Source organism: Bos javanicus, chromosome 2 (genome assembly GCF_032452875.1).
Source record: "Bos javanicus breed banteng chromosome 2, ARS-OSU_banteng_1.0, whole genome shotgun sequence".
Taxonomy (NCBI): Eukaryota; Metazoa; Chordata; class Mammalia; order Artiodactyla; family Bovidae; genus Bos; species Bos javanicus.
Window position 1 is genome coordinate 96,726,158 of NC_083869.1, and position 17,490 is coordinate 96,743,647.

The window sequence follows — 17,490 nt, forward strand, 5'->3', positions numbered from 1 at the left end:
GAGTCGGACACGACTGAAGTGACTTAGCAGCAGCAGCAGTAGCAGATACATGCTGAAAATATAATGACCTCTTCATAAAAGCACAAGAATTTCATGAGGACATGGAAAAATACAGGAGGAAAGTAGTCTACTTATTTAAGGACTGTCACTGGATTTGTATTAGGCTCCTGAGTTTTAAGCCTGAATTCACAGGCAAGCATTTATTGCTAAATTAAGATTGTGGAAGTTCTACACAGAGCCTGATCTATGATTCCATAAATGTTGGTAGGTTTTCTTCATTTGTCTTCTTTTTTTGACTCTTTTTGTTGGCAGATCTTCACTTACTAAAAATAATGATTCATATATAAGTAAGACACTTTATTCCAGTGAAGTTATTTGTTTCAATAAAATTCAGTAATAGCTACTTCCTCTTAAACCAGAGTAATGCCAGCAGTACATTACAGAGATAACTGTTCTCAGCTGTGCTCTTTGAATTCTAATCAGTTCTTACCACAGAGGAGGTAAAAAGTTTCTTTGGTGCAGTCATGATTTTTATTTTGATTTACTGTCAGCCCTCTCAAACACTTTGTGGTTCTATTTTAAATTAGAGGTAAAATTCTGGCCTATTTATATTAATCAAAGTGTATAATTGCTGTTTTTCCCCCTTGAAAACAATTTTATATTCATTTCTAATTTATTTGCAAGCATAATATTATAGATTCGTAGAGCACAGCTTTAGTAATTTTTAAATTCTCTAATCAGAGAGACATTTTCTTTTTTTCTTTCCAATAAGATGGACAATGATTTATTTGAAATGGCCAAAAATAACATTTTACAGAAAAGGAACCATAATATTACACAACCAAGTGTAGCTACAAAATCTTAGACATTCAGGCAAAGCTTTATTTAGATCACCAAAAACAAGGCTTTATAGAAAAATAACTGTAACAAGCAAATGTATAGCTGCAAATTTTCTTTTGCCAGCAATGTCAATTCCCTTTAAAATATGTGGGGACTACTTTGCAGTATCCAAGCAAAACTAAAAATTTGTGGGACAGAGTTGCTCAGCCTCATCACAAGAATGAAAACAGTTTGCAAAACGATTTTCTTTAATGCTAACAAATAACTAAAAGACATGGTCACTGCTAACAAGTACCTTGGTCTACTGAAACAGCCCAACCTAAGCACGTGTTTATGAAAGATTCATTGTGAACATAGCTGCTGTTTTCCTGCCATCACAGATCACATGTATGGTGGCAAGGGTTAAATGTTGGAGACCATCGAGGCACCCAGGAGGTAATCCTTAACAGAAATAACTACAGTAGATAAGCAACTCAAACAAATGGACCCGTCTCTGCCAGAGCCCCCCAGGGTGTCACATTTGCTTTCTGTGTAAAGAACGTCCACGGACTCTGTAGTTCTTTACTGGGAACCAAGAGATTAAGAAGCTGTTCTAGGACCATCAAAACCTTAATAAATCGCCCTGGGGTTCTTCCTGCTGTAGTGCACTTCACAGGCAGCAACATAGGCAGACTCTGGGAAGAAGTCATCATGGTACTCTGCTAAAAACCTCAGAAAGAGATCAAAGTGCTTCAGTAAAGCCTTCAGGTTCTTCTCAGAAAAGGATATCTTTCCAAGGATTTCAGGAAGTTTCACAAACAAACGCAGCAAGTGTTGCGCCCCATAAATGTAAGAGGGTGGAGGTGGTTGGTCACCTGGAGGATAACTATCAGGTACAAGTTTCCAGGAGAGGACCTCATTTATTTCTTTGGTTCTTCTGCCTTCAAAGCCAGCAAACACTGCACTCCCTTCCTTGCTAGGGGTCAGAGGAACAGGCGAGGATGATCTGCTATGAACAGATGTCTTCTCTTCCAGGTACAGGAATAGCTTGGGCATGCTGGCGGACATGTCCTGCTGCCGGTGCTTGGGCTGAGGCGAGGCGCTGCTCTCGGACAGCCTGTCGCAATTGGCAGAGTGGCGCGTGGACCGCCTCAGGGACTGTAAGGCTTCCGGCTCGGCTTTGCGCCTTTTGGGAGTGGTTGGTTCACCTGAGTTTGGCTGACTCTCTGTGGACTGTGGTGTGGATGGATTCAACAAAGGTGGACTTGGAGAGAGCTCCTCCTGGTTCCTATTATTGTTTGTGGTACTTTCCTTAATGGGAAGAAACAATTTGGACGAAGTCACCTTTTTATATTGAACACGTTCGTATGGATAGAGCAAAACCAATGGGAGAGTGTAATCAAAGGTTATTCTTAATCCATCCACCATCTCCTTACAAAGGTCAACGTTCTTTTCTGCTGGGATATAATGCACATTCATGTTGGCATGTGGCATAGCATGATAGTGACGAGGCCTCTCATTGGCTGAAAAGGCTGCATTGATAGCAAAATGCTTCATGTATGATTCCAAAATAGTTATGATGTTGGTCTGGCACGGAACTTTCACTAACCGTTTCCTCCTGTTGATATAGTAACAATCATCCTCAAGCTTCTTCTTCAGAATTTCAGGGATTTCTATAGTTACTGTTCTTTCTTCCATTTCCTTTTTTTCTGCGTGCAGCCCTGGTCCTTCCTTCACTTCAGACTTTCAGTATCTTTTTCTTCACTTATTTCTCCGTTCTTTTCTTCACTGTCAGAGGAACTGTTTATTGAGTTTTCTTCGTTTTCATCTTTCTCGTCAGCAGGGAGGCTTTTAAGACAGAGTCCACCCCAGGTAACCTGTCGTGCTTCCTCTTTCTTCCTGTGCTTCTCAGGCGAGCTACAGCCTTTTTGGCCAATTTCCGCCGTAATCTCCGATTTTCATCGGCGTCACGGACATGATCCTCTGCTGCTCATCTATCCCAACTTCTGTTCCAACCATTAAAATGGATCAGATATTCTGGGATCTTTCTGCCTTTTTCGTCTTTCCCAACAAAAACATCGACGATTTTTGGCATCGTAGAGCACTCGCGCCTTGGTGGGGTCAAGCTCGAAGCAAGGCGCTTTCTTCCCTGAGAGGGCGCGAGAATGCCGTCGCTCGCGCTCACTTGCTCTTCGTGACTGAGGGCGCGGCTCCGCGGTGGGCGGAGCGTGCGCGGTGGGGGAGGGGAGGTCCAGGGAGACATTTTCTAATGTTTATATCTAGAGAATGGAGAAGTTACTAAATGTAACTTTATACAGACTTAAGACAGACTTATAATTCTGTGCTAGTAAACAAATTGGAAATGAATGTAAAATTGATTTACAGGGGAAAAAAAAGTCTTGTGTAACAACAGCAACAAAAGTTCTTGTGTAACTCTTGACAGCTAACCAGATGGGCTTGTTTCATTCTTTCAGAAACTGGTCTTGAGATAAGAATTTGGTTTTCATGAAGGCTCTAGTAAAGTGTTTTAGTAATAATCATACAACCTCCATTTATATGAAGTCAATACCATAGGCAATTGATTTGATGTATTAAATATTAAAATATTTTAATAAAACAGGAAACACGAATGATATTGTTAAAATCACTGATAAAAATATTTACAAAAATACAGTTTTCACAATAATGAATTATTAATTTTAAAAAGATGTTTCCATTTTACCTTCCTAAGCTAAACTTGGGGTAAAATATTTTTTTTTCCTTTTTTTTTTTTTCAAGAGATGCCTTGATATAATGAAATGCCAGGTTTGGTGGGGAAGAGGGGACATAACACTGAGTATCAATTTCAGCTCCCACAACTCATTAGCTCTGTGACTCTGGGCAAGTCGCTTACCCTACATGCAGCCTTGTAGGGTTACTCGTTTATAAAACGGGTGATAATAGCTACCTTATTAACTAAATACATAGATGTGGAATTGCTAGGTCCTATGATGGCACCCCACTCCAGTACTCTTGCTTGGAAAATCCCATGGATGGAGGAGCCTGGTAGGCTGCAGTCCATGGGGTTGCTAAGAGTCAGGCACGACTGAGCAACTTCACTTTCACCTTTCAGTTTCATGCATTGGAGAAGGAAATGGCAACCCACTCCGGTGTTCTTGCCTGGAGAATCCCAGGGATGGCTGAGCCTGGCGGGCTGCCGTCTATGGAGTCGCACAGAGTCAGACACAACTGAAGCGACTTAGCAGCAGCATCACAAGGTTATGGTTTTTCCAGTGGTCATGTATGGATGTGAGAGTTGGACTGTGAAGAAAGCTGAGCGCTGAAGAACTGATGCTTTTGAACTGTGGTGCTGGAGAAGACTCTTGAGAGTCCCTTGGACTGCAGGGAGATCCAGCCAGTCCATTCTGAAGGAGATCAGCCCTGGGATTTCTTTGGAAGGAACGATGCTAAAGCTGAAAGTCCAGTACTTTGGCCACCTCATGCGAAGAGTTGACTCATTGGGAAAGTCTCTGATGCTGGGAGGGATTGGGGGCAGGAGGAGAAGGGGACGACAGAGGATGAGATGGCTGGATGGCATCACTGTCTCGATGGACGTGAGTCTGAGTGAACTCTGGGAGTTGGTGATGGACAGGGAGGCCTGGCGTGCTGTGATTCATGGGGTTGCAAAGAGTCAGACACGACTGAGTGACTGAACTGAACTGAACTGATGATAAGCATATGTTTAAGATGATAAGAAATTGCCGAATTGTTTTCCAAAATGGTTTTTACTGTACCTAATTTTTAAAGGAAGAAAAGACTGACTCTTTGAATTCTATATATCCACTAGCTTAGAGAATCAAATAACTTTCCCATCAATGCAGGAACTGTCCAGGTAGTGCATGGAGAGTATGAATGGAGCGGGAATACAGGAAACCTGGCTTGGAAAATTGCCTATTCCATCTCACTGCTGAGTCTGATCTCCTGTGCCCCTCAAAAACACATGCTTCTTCAGGCTTTAGGCCCTTTTCTGCTCTAGTTATAGAACCATAGATAGAAGCAGGAAGAGCTTAAGCTATTTCAAGGAAATTTTGATATTACTCTGTACTTAAGGATCTCTGCTTGGCCATACAGGTTACCCAACTGCCAACTCAGCCTGGGGTTTATCAGTTCAGCATTGACCAGTGGATGCCATTATTCTCTGAGGTTCATTTTGTGCTGTTAGTGGCCCCTGGGTCATAAAGCTGGGCCTTCAGCATTGATTCCATTCCAAGTTCCTTGCTCTGCCTTCCCATTAATATCCCCTTGGGAGATCTGAGGTTCCTCTTATCATTATTATTAGTCTAGTCTGCCTAAAAACTGCATCTGAGCACTAGCGTTCACTCTTCCTGTTTCACCCTAATGGGCAGAACTTGGACTGACCCAAATCCTCAGTTTCTGTGCCAAGACTTTCTACAGTCAAACTGTTATGTTCTCTAGGAATTCATCAGTGAGAAACTACCCCAAGGGAAGTAGTTAGAGGTTGTAAGGTGTTAAATATTTTTTTTTCTTTTTAAGTGTAACTCAAATATAAAGCAAGGGTGATTTTCCTTTTATTATTTGTACTGCATATACCAATTGATTCTTAAACTTTGGGCAGAAATTTTTTAAAGATCATGGATATGAAATAAGGGTGTATCTGTATTGGTTCAAAACCTTAGGAGCTCCCTAGGTGAAATCTGAAACTGGCCCCTGGACATGGAGGATGAGAGACCAAAGAGAGGCAGACCACTCCAAATTTTGGTAGGTGGCCAGTTTAATCAGCAAAGGACCTTTAAAATGAAGCTTGACTTGGGTGGCCATAGGAAGTAATCTCTGCATTTGCCTGCTAGTAGTATCTTAAAAGTTGATATAGAGGGACTTCCCTGGTGGTCCAGTGGTTAAGACTCCATGCTTCCAGTACAGGGAGCATGGGTTCCATCCCTGGTCAAAGAACTAAGATCCCACGTGCTGTAGGGGATGACCAAAAATTTTTAAAAATTAAAAAAAATACAGAGGCCTTAGTTGCGTTCAATGTCCAGATAGTCTCAACAGTCCATTGATCTCTCAAAGTTGTGTCTTTGAAAATGGCTCTAGCTGTGGAAACAGTGAGCAGAATGTACATTCCAAGGCCGGGGAGGGGGTGGGGAGCTTCTGATTGTCCAGACACAGCTTATGTGTCAAGTGGTAGTCATGTCCTCTTGATGACTTCTTCCAACAGTCCGGTACCTCTGCTCAACTGCCTGGATGTAGCTACAAAGCAGAGATTTACAAGGGGAGTGGTATATACGCCAAGGAGAAATAATAACATTGTCATGGACCCCAAAGCACTTTAGAAGATGAAAGGAATTCCTGAAATTTCCTGGTAGAATTGTATAAATGTTGAAATAAGATTCTTGTGAAACTCATACAACATTCAATGACAACTCTAGAGACATTCTAAAGCTGGATTTTTTCTAGCCATATTGTGCAGCATGGAAAAATGTGGTTGTTTTTATCTAAATTTCTTCTGGCCTATTAATAATCCTAGGAAAAGAATCTAGAAATGTAGCATTCGATTGAAGTAATGAATGAGGAACATCAGTTGCTAAGAGCTGAACATAAAGTTTGGATGTGAGGGATGGTGGTAATAACCCACAAGGAAAAGGGTTTACTATAAATTTCCTGAGACTTAGGGAATTACCCTTGACAGTACTCCCAGAACATAAATAAAAACCTTTGCTTTAAAATGTTAGATAAATTGTATTTTTACTTGTCATTCTCCAAGTTACACCTGTTACCTGATAGTGACAATAATACTTTTGTTTAGTGCCTTTAAATGATCTGTTCCATGAAACTGCATCCTTTAATTGTACACAGTATTTTTTGAATGGCCTGTTAAGTAAAGGACATGAGTAGGTCATTTAAAAAACAAGCAGTAAAAGTGGTTAATGAACATGTTAAAAATGTTAAAATGTTAAAAATGTTCTCTCGTTAATAGTCAAAGAAATGCAAGTTAAAATAATGGAATACAATTTTGCCGCTCAAATGAGTACTTTTAAAATTATTGCTTAAATTTTATGGATAGGGTTGCAAATCACATTTCTGGAGGGCAATTGATGCATATAATAGAAACTATAAAACTATTTTAAAGTATTTATATGTTCTGCCACAGCATTTCCACTTGGAGGCTTTGCTACATTGAAGCTCTGTGATCACTGGAAGAAACCCTGATGAAGTCTACAGGTGTCACAGAGTGTAAAGACTGGGAAACACTGCAGTTCTCTCCTGGGCTGTAGTCTTTTTGGCAGTGGCTCATTTTCTGTCAACCACATATTGCCAATCTGGATTTGAAAGGGAATCTGGCTTTCTGCCTTGATGTGATTTCTCCCAACTTCATAGTAAAAGATCGATGAAGACCTAGACCCAGAAGATAAAGAAACAAATGTGACAGATAACTTAAAAGTGAAAGTCGCTCAGTTGTGTCCGACTCTGAGCGACCCCATGGATGTACAGTCCGTGGAAATCTCCAGGCCAGAATACTGAAGTGTAGCCTTTCGCTTCTCCAGGGGATCTTCCCAACTCAGGGATCAAACCCAAGTCTCCTGGCAGGCTACAGCCATGGGATCACAGAGTCATACACGACTGAGCAACTCACAATTTCACTTTTCACTTTCATACCCAGATGATACAGATGGTTGTAAATGCAGTATTTACATAGATACTTACAGATGTATAATTACATCTGTATTTCATATACATCTGGACTGTATCTAAATAAATACATTATTGAGTTGTGAAGCTTAAATAAATTGATGCTTGTGAAATGCTTTGCACTTGGCACACTGCCATCAGTCAGTTCTAATTAGTGCGAGAGAGTCAAAGAGGACAAGTAGAGGGAGTCACACAAAAAAGAGAAATTGCTAATAAGTATAATAATGTATTTGTACAATGTTTTAGTTCAGGCTGCTTTAACAAAATACCATAGGCTGGGACATTTATTTCTTGAAGTTCTGGTGGCTGGGAAGTTGTAGATGGTTGTTGTTCGGTTGCTCAGTCGTGTCTGACTCTTCACAACCCCATGGACTGCAGCACGCCAGGCCTCCCTGTCCTCCATTATCTCCTGGAGTTCACTCAAGGTCATGTCCATTGAGTCTGTGATGCCATCTAACCATCTTGTCCTCTGGTGCCCTCTTCTCCTTTTGCCTTCAGTCTTTCCCAGCTCAGGGTCTTTGTGATGAGTCGGCTCTTTGCATCAGGTGGCCAAAGTTTTGAAGATTCAACTTCAGCATCAGTCCTTCCAGTGAGTATTCAGTGTTGATTTCCTTTAGGATTGACTGGTTTGATCTCCTTACTCTCCAAGGGACTCTTTAACACCACAGTTCAAACACATCAATTCTTTGGCACTTAACCTTTTTTATGGTCCAGCTCTCACATCCAGATATGACTACTGGAAAAACCGTAATTCTGACTATTCTGATCTTTGTTGGCAAAGTGATATCTTTGCTTTTTAATATGCTATTTAGGTTTGTCATAGCTTTCCTTCCAAAAAACAAGCATCTTCTAATTTCATGGCCGCAGTCACCATCCACAGTGATTTTGGAGCCCCCCCCCCCAAAAGAAAATCTGTTATTGCTTCTACTTTTTCCCCTTCTATTTGCCATGAAGTGATGGGACTGGATGCCATGATCTTAGTTTTTTTAATGTTGAATTTTAAGCCAGCTTTTCACTCTCCTCTTTCACCTTCATCAAGAGGCTCTTTAGTTCCTCTTTGCTTTCTGTCATAAGGGTGGTGTCATCTGCACATCTAGGGTGCTGGCAAATTTTGTTGCTAGTGAAGGCCCTCTTTCTGGTTGGCAGACAGCCACCTTCTAGCGGTATCCTAACATGGCACAAAGAGAGCTCAGCTCTCTTGTGACTCTTCTGAACACTAACCCCATCAAGAGGGCTCTACTCACCTAATGATATCCCCAAAATGCCACCTCCAAATACCATCACACTGGGGCTTAGGGTTTAGCACTTGAATTTTGGGGGATACACAAAATTCAGCCCAGAACAGGTAAGGGAAAATTTTCAAGAGTTGATATTCTATTTAAGAGGTAATTAATACTTGATAAAACTTTTAAGTTAAAATGTTAATACAACAGGCAGTTCCTGAATTACAACACTGTAACACCCTTATAAAATCTCCCCCCAGTACATTCTCTGTCCCTACCTTCTCAATCAGTCGAGCTCCTGATTCTGCTGCTCTGATTCCTGTAGGAAAAATTCCTGGGGCTTCAGAAATGAAAAGCCACTTATTCATATTAGAATTTTATCTCTCATTAAAAGTGTGGCTCTGTTCTTTGCAGTTAGATCATTTCCCGTAATGAACATGACTGAGTCAAGATGACATTCAGGAGATTTTGCTTCCCTGGTAGTTCACCTGGTAAGGAATCTGCCTGCAATGCAGGAGATCCAAGTTTGATTCCTGAGTCAGGAAGATCTGCTAGAGAAAGAATAGGGTATACACTCCAGTGTTCTTGGGCTTTCCTGGTGGCTCAGAATCCGCCTTCAGTGTGGGAGATCTGCTAAAGAATCTACCTTCAGTGTAAGTGATCTGGATTTGATCCACTGGAGAAGGGATAGGCTACCTACTCCAGTATTCTTGGGCTTCCCTTGTGGCTCAGTTGGTAAAGAATCTGCCTGCAATGTGGGAGACCTGGGTTTGATCCCTGGGTTGGGAAGATCCCCTGGAGAAGGGAACTGATACCCACTCCAGTATTCTGGCCTGGAGAATTGGATGGACAGAGGAGCCTGGCAGGCTACAGTCCATGGGTATAGTAATCTTTTTACTTGACTATTCTCTGAAAGGGAGAGACCACGTCTGTTTCAGTCACTCCATCGTTGCAACAAATCTCTGATATAGTTATCTTTCGCTTCTACTTTGCTTTACAAAAAGCAGGAAACTGGTGCTTAAGGGTTAAGTAACTTATTCTAGGATCACAGATTATCCTGGGAGTAACAGAACCTGGATTTGGGTGCAAGGCTCTCTCAAATATCGTTCATTGACTCCTTGAGGAAATAGACTACATAGTAGTAGATGACATCATGAACTCACAAATGCTTAACACCAGTAGCACTGGTTCCAACACTTCTAGAGCTAGAATTTCACACATACTTTCAGGAAGACCTCACCTCAGGTGACATTTCATGCCATCACTCAGCACTGCCATGAAATCTCTTCTGCTGTGTCCACTCATGAATTCCATTCCATCAAGACTTGGAGTAAACTGTTAGGTCATATTTATCTCCGTATGTACATACTCTGTGTTGGCATCTAGATTTTGTAACTCCTGAAATCCTCTGTATTTGCATGAAATATATGTTTATGGATTGTGTGGTTTGAAATACCATGTAAGAGTAACTGCTCTGGAATAGACAGAGTAGAATTAGTGAAATAAACATGATAGATGAAGTAAACTTAAGAAAGAAAACCGTCAACAATGATGACCAAACATATTAGGATATGAAAGTGAAAGTTGCTCTGTCATGTCCAACTCTTTGCGACCCCATGGACTATACTGTCCATGGGATTCTCCAGGCCAGAATATTAGAGTGGGTAGCCTTTCCCTTCTCCAGGGGATCTTCCCAACCCAGGGATCGAACCCAGGTCTCTGCATTGCAGGCAGATTTTTTACTAGTGGGAAGCCCAAGAATACTGTATTGGGTAGCCTATCACTTCTCCAGCGGATGTTCCTGACCCAGGAATTGAACCTGGGTCTCCTGCATTGCAGGCCAATTCTTTACCAATTGAGCAATAGGATATTAGGGCATATCCTATTAGGATAATTTTAGGGGATATTATCCTAATATGCCCTATTAGGATATGAGACATACCAATTCAATGCCCAAATCCCTGAGGCTCTGCTTCTTCTAGTCTTTTGTTATTGTTCTCCTTATCTGGGGTCTGATACCTAGTAAGTACTCATGGATGTAAGAAGGGAATATCCTGTAGCTCAGATTCCTTGGAGCGTAGCACACATAATAATCCAACAAAAGAATATTTGAACTTTTAATGAATATGTTGAATTGAATAAAGCAACCCTAGCATCAACATCTTTGCCACCTTCATCTTAGAATCAAAAGATGATTAATAATAAAAGGGCATTCATAATGTGAAGATACTTTAATTATATGATAATTTAAGCACCAGAAAGTATCACAGGGACTTCCCTAGAGGTCCAGTGATTAAGACTCCATGTTCCCATTGCAGGAGGCCAAGGTTCGATCCCTGACTAGGGAACTAAGACCCCACATGCTGCAACCATGCCATGTGTGCCGCAACTAGCAAAGCCTGCACACTGTAAAGAAGACCCAGCACAGCCAACATAAGTAAATAAGTACATAAATAAGTATTTTTAAAAAGGATTATATAGTCAAGCTATTGGAAAGACTGAATTTCTAAAAATTTATTTTCTATTACTCTGAATGTTGGGAATATGCTATGCTTTATAGAATAATACATTAAGAACAAGCATTTACTAGTGAAACACACCATTTATTAGGGAAAATCTGCAAATTGACTGTCTGCACTCTTTGGTGCTGTTCCATCCATACACATTCACTTTATTTTTAGCTCTTGACAATTGTTCTGCTTAATTAACTCAAGCAATTGTGGATTACTGCCAGTTATATTTGCAGAAACCATGGCAGTTTATTAACTCTCATAAATACCAAAAGATAACAGAAGCACCAGAGAACCGATAATTAAATACATCTTTTAATTTCTAGCTTATAAATAGGATTAAGCTCTTGTTAGATTGCAGGTTGCTGTCCGTATGTAGCTCTGGAATAGCACCTTCCTGCCAGGTCTAGACTGTATGTGAACCCCCAGAAGAAGCTGTGAATCATGGTTAAATTGACTCTGCTATTCCCTCTACCACAGTGGGGTCAAACATTGATGCTTTATTGAAAACTATCAATGAGTAAAATTTTAAGATCCTTGGATAAAGTTTTTTTCCTAGTTTTTTAAAAGTTGCAGTATTGCCATAACCTAAAAGAGCATCTGGCACATAGTAGGTATTCAATAAATATTATTTGGATGATAAAGATACACAAGCTGCTTTTAGTCCTGTTTTTGAGAGGGTACTCATATTTTTCTTGGTCTCCAAATGCCACACATCAGAATATATTCATTGGAAGTATTTATCATCCAGTGAATAATAATAGTAATAATACATGTGACTTATTACTAGAAAGAAATTTATCATTCAACCTAAAAATAAAATCAAACAATAGAAAATTAATTTGGGTTTAAAAAAAAATATTCTTTAAGCCACAGCTATCATGGGAAAAAAAGAATTTACTACCCTAGGCATTTTGTTTAGAAATATTAGTTTCTTTTTCTCCCAGAATGAATTACTTTAAGTACCATAACAGATACGTCTTCATTATCTATAATGAAATGATGTTTCTTTTTTTTTTTTCCAATTTGGTTTTTCATTTATTGATAATAAGGGGCCTATCTGCACCCACAGTGTGCTATTTGCAGAGTGCTTGCAAATAGCAGCCTGAAATCTGTCCCCTCTTGTCATGTATAAACAAAACATAGAAATTATAAAAATAACCCAGTAGTGTTTTTAGCTTAAAATTCCATAGTTTCAGACATAAGTTTTTAGAAAACAGCTTTTGCTTGTACTGGTGCTATGTCAGGGAGTTAAATCCCAAAGTATTTTTAGTATACATACCATCTCCAAACCAGATTTGACATATTTTTTAGATTTATTTAGAATTTTATATTTACTTAGTATTATTTACAAAATTAGGCTTTGTCTTATATAATTTTTTCTGTATTTATTTTTAACTGAAGGATAATTGCTTTACACTGTGGTATTGGTTTCTGCCATACATCGACATGAATCAGCCATGGGTATACATATGTCCCGTCTCTCTTGAACCTCCCTCTCACCTCCCACCCCTTCCCACCTAATATATATAATTTATTTTATTTTTTCTTGTTAGTTACATATTTAATAAACACTGCTATTACTACTTTGTATGAAACAATGATGTTTCTTACTTTTCAATATACAGGGTGCATGTCAGTACTCCTTGGAATTCTCTTTAAGAATCTAATAAATTTAAATTAAAAAAAAAAAAGAATCTGTTGCCAGAATAGTCATGAAAGTCAAACACATGTTTTATGCAAGAAACCAAACTACGAACTCACTGTGGGTTTACAGCAATGATTGGTTGAAAGTGTTTATTTTTTGTAGCAGCCTCTGTCAGTGCTTCACCCATTTCGTTACCATGGTGATTTAGTGGCTGAGTTAAATGTGTGTCCTTAGACACAGAGTCTTAGATACAGAAAGAAGAAGACAGTCACACTCTTGGGTCCAAAAGGAAAAGCTTCTTTGTGCGTATGTGTGTGTGTGTTCAGTCACGTCTGACTCTTTGCAACCCTATAGACTGTAGTTTGCCAGGCTCCTCTGTCCATGGAATTTTCCAGGCAAGAATACTGGAATGGGTTGCCATTTCCTACTCTAGGGGACCTTCCTGACCCTAGGATCAAAACTGCTTTTCTCCCACATCTCCTGCATTGGCAGGTTAATTCTTTTTTTTTTTTTAACTTTACAATATTGTATTGGTTTTGCCATACATCAACATGAATCCACCACGGGTGTACACGTGTTCCCCATCCTGAACCCCCCTCCCACCTCCCTCCCCATACCATCCCTCTGGTTTCATCCCAGTGCACCAGCCCCAAGCATCCTGTATCCTGCATTGAACCTGGGGCAGGTTAATTCTTTACCACTGAGCCACCTGGGAAGTCCTTCTTTAGGGACATTACATCTTTATTTAGGGAGTCTATTTATTGGGTATTTATTGGGATGTGGTTTCGGAATGTGATTAGAATATTCCACTAAATGTTTAAAGGACTTCTCTCTTTCCCAGGGTTGTTATATTATCCATTTATTTGCTATCTTGATCTTGTACCATTTGATTCATACCTAGAACAATGTGTCTTAAATCTGAGAGGAGTTATCTCATCCACCTATGTCCTTGTGAACACAGCAGAGGCTTGAATCCTCAATTTAGACTCTTGAATTCTAGCTTTTAACCAGCACCAAACTTGACTAATGATTCAGAAACTCAGGGAAACATCAGGCACAAATAAATAGTCTTGGAAAAGTCTGATACCACTCAGCAGAGCTTCCAAAAATGTCCCTGTTCTCCTGCAGTAGGATAAATTTTGGTTTTAGATTAAACAGACGAGTTTCCTTATAAGCAATGTCTGCAGTCATCCCCTGATATCTCGTTTGGTAAAGAATACGCCTACAATGCAGGCGACCTCGGTTCAATTCCTGGGTCAGGAAGATCCTCTGGAGAAGTGATAGGCTACCTGATCCAGTATTCTTGGGCTTCCCTTGTGGCTCAGCTGGTAAAGAATCTGCGTGCAATGCTGGAGATCTGAGTTTGATCCTCAGGTTGGGAAGATCCCCTGGAGAAGGGAAAGGCTACCCACGCCAGTTTGCTGGCCTGAAGAATTCCATGGACTCTATAGTCCATGGGGTCACAAAGAATTGGACATGACTGAGTGACTTTCACTTTCACTTTGTCTGCAGACACTATTCAAACAAATGGTATAGTTTTGGTTATGAAACTTTTCTTCTACACACCCTGTTGATTACCTGTTGTATGATCATTTCTCATTTTGTAGCAAACCATCTCACCCATAAATCTGTAAATTTTAATTTTATTTATAATAAATAGCATGCACAGGGTTTTCCTGGTGGCTCAGATGGTAAAGAATCCACCTGCAATGCAGGAGATGCAAGAGACGTGGGTTTTTTTCCTGGGTTGGAAAGATCCCCTTGGAGGAGGGCATGGCAGCCCCCTCCAGTATTCTTGCCTGAGAAATCCCATGGACAAAGGAGCCTGGTGGGCTACAATCCATGGGATAGCAAAGAATTGGACACAACTGAGCGAATAAGCATATACATAGTATTTGTCCTCCTAACAACATTTTATAGGTATAGATTTCTCACCATTATCTTTCGATCCCTAGTAAATACCATTTGTATGCTTAGTGGGAAGTCTTGTCGTTAATGTGTGTGCCCCAGCAGGCCTGGGAGGCTCTATCCCTGCACATCCCCCAAAAGGCCAGTCTTCAGGATTACCTTGACTGGCTCCTGGGAGGTAAGTGCTGAATCCTGGCACTATTCTGCTAGATAAAGGTGTTGTATGTCTGAGACCTTGCTGATTTGACCAGATAGTTTATGCTAATAAAGGGCTCTATGTTTGACTATCTTGTTTTTGCTTGAGGTAGGGGAGGCTGGAGTGGGTGAGATCAGTAAAAGCCCTGGACACCAACACTTGGGTGTGCTTCCCAGGTGGCAGTATTTATTTATTTATTTTATGTGCATCTTTGCCAGGAGAATTAGATGGGTCTCTGCTACTCCACGGAGAGAAGACACCTGGTAACTTGTGCTTGGTTTCTCCTGAATTTTGCCCCATGTGCCTTTTCCCCATGTTGAATTTAGCCTGTATCCTTTCATTGTAACAAATTGTAAGCACTGGTGTAATAGCTTCTGTGTCCTAGGAAACCTAACAATTCATCCAGAGTAAAGATGGTGGGACCCCCAACATAGCATGTTCAACAAAGAGATCTGAGGGTTTTTCTCTCCTTCTGACACAGAAAAGTATGCAGCCTTGCTGCTTACCTTTTCTCCACCATCTAGAGATACAAATCTCCTTGCTAATACCCTTCCAGCCATTTATAATGACACTCACTTTTTTTACGGAGCTTTAAGCCTTAAGCTATAAGGGCTTACCTCATAGCTGGTAAAGAATCCGCCTGCAATGCGGAGACTTGGGATTGATCCCTGGGTTGGGAAGATCTGCTGGAGAACGGATAGGCTACCCATTCCAGTATTCTTGGGATTCCCTGATGGCTCAGCTGATAAAGAATCTGCCTGCAATTCAGGAGACCTGGGTTCGATCCCTGGGTTGGGAAGATCCCTTGGAGAAGGGAAAGGCTACCCACTCTAGTATTCTGGCCTGGAGATTTCCATGGACTGTATAGTCTATGGGGCCACAAAGAGTCAGACACAACTGAGCAACTTTCACTTCACAAGCCTTTATTAATTATCTCATAGAAAATAAAACTCTGTTTCAATAGGTCTTCAGTTAAATCATCTGGAAAATTAGTCTCTTTCTAAATCTCATACTAATTCCTTGAGTTATTTGACCTATTTTGTTTTGAAGATAATACTTGCTGCTTTTTGAGTGAGTGAGTGAAAGTGGCTCAGTTGTGTCCGACTCTTTGCAACCCCATGGACTGTACAGTCCATGGAATTCTCTAAGCTGGAATACTGGAGTGGGTAGCCTTTCCCTTCTCCAGGGGATCTTCCCAACCCAGGGATCCCACCCAGGTCTCCGACATTGCAGGCAGATTCTTTACTAGTTGAGCCATAAAGGAAGCCCTGCTGCTTTTTATAGCTTACTAAAATAAATATTATAGTGATTATATATCCAGAGGTTAGTACAGTACTTATTTATTGCAAACAACAAAATATGAATTCTAACTAGTAAGGTTCAAATTCCTCAAAAGGTGAGTGGTAGAATTGACTTTGGGTTTCCCAGGTAGCACAGTATTAAAGAATATGCCTGCCAATTCAGAAGACTCAGGAGATACAGGTCCAATCCCTGGGTTGGGAAGATCCCATGGAGGAGGAAATCACAACCCACTCCTGAAAAATTCCATGGACAGAGGAGCCTACAGTCCATGGGGTTGCAAAGAGTCAGACACGCACGACTGAGCAATTGAGCACACAAACTTATACACAGAATTGACTTCAGTAGATGTTTCTCTTTTGTAATATTATAATATTCTGAAAAGTGCCGGTCAAAAATATCTGCCCAATATTAGTCATCAGTGCCTATCCTTGGGACCACCTAAAATGAAAGGCTATGTCTATTTACTCTGTGAAGGGATATTCTTTTATTTTCAAGAATGGCAGGAGCTATTTGAATTTCTTATAGAGCCTATTTTTTCAGATGTCTAGTTTAACCTGGTAACCTAGTAAAAATAGTAAAATTACCCAGGTCACTAATAGATGATTCAGAGTAAATTATGTTAGTGGTTACTTTGTTATTAGGTTTATTACTTTATCTATAACTTTTCATACAGATCCCATTGATTTAACTTAGGGAAAATTATTAGACCTGAAAAATTAGATAATAATTTTATCTAAAAGTTTTTCAAATCAGGTGAACTAGGGTTCAATATATAATTGCTATATTAAGTTTCTTTAATTTCTAAAGCCTATTTATGTTTTATTGGAAATATGGTATATGTGTGTTAAAATTCAACTAATCCTCAAGATATTCTTTTATCAAAAGATATTTAATGTCTAGACAGATATCTCACTAGATATATTTGTATCTCTTGAACTTTTCCATACAAGTGAAAAAGTTTTGTGGAGAGAATAAATGCAAATTTCATAGTAGATCTTAATAAATAGTTGAGAAGTGTCAGTTTCATAGTTCCTGACAGAAACCAACTAGATACATTTTTAAAAAATATTTATTTGGCTGAATAAGGTCTTAGTTGTGGTATGCAGGCTCTCTAGTTGGTGCCTGGGATTATTGGCCTCCAGGCATGTGGGATCTTAGTTCCTGGACCAGGAATTGAACCCCTGTCCTCTGCTTTGG

The 17,490-nt window shown here is 40.1% G+C and overlaps 1 pseudogene; it reads right to left on the reverse strand.

Moving 5' to 3' along the window:
* Positions 1-832: 832 nt before the first annotated feature.
* On the reverse strand, positions 833-2,998 carry LOC133227969 (male-specific lethal 3 homolog; annotated as a pseudogene).
* Positions 2,999-17,490: the final 14,492 nt, after the last annotated feature.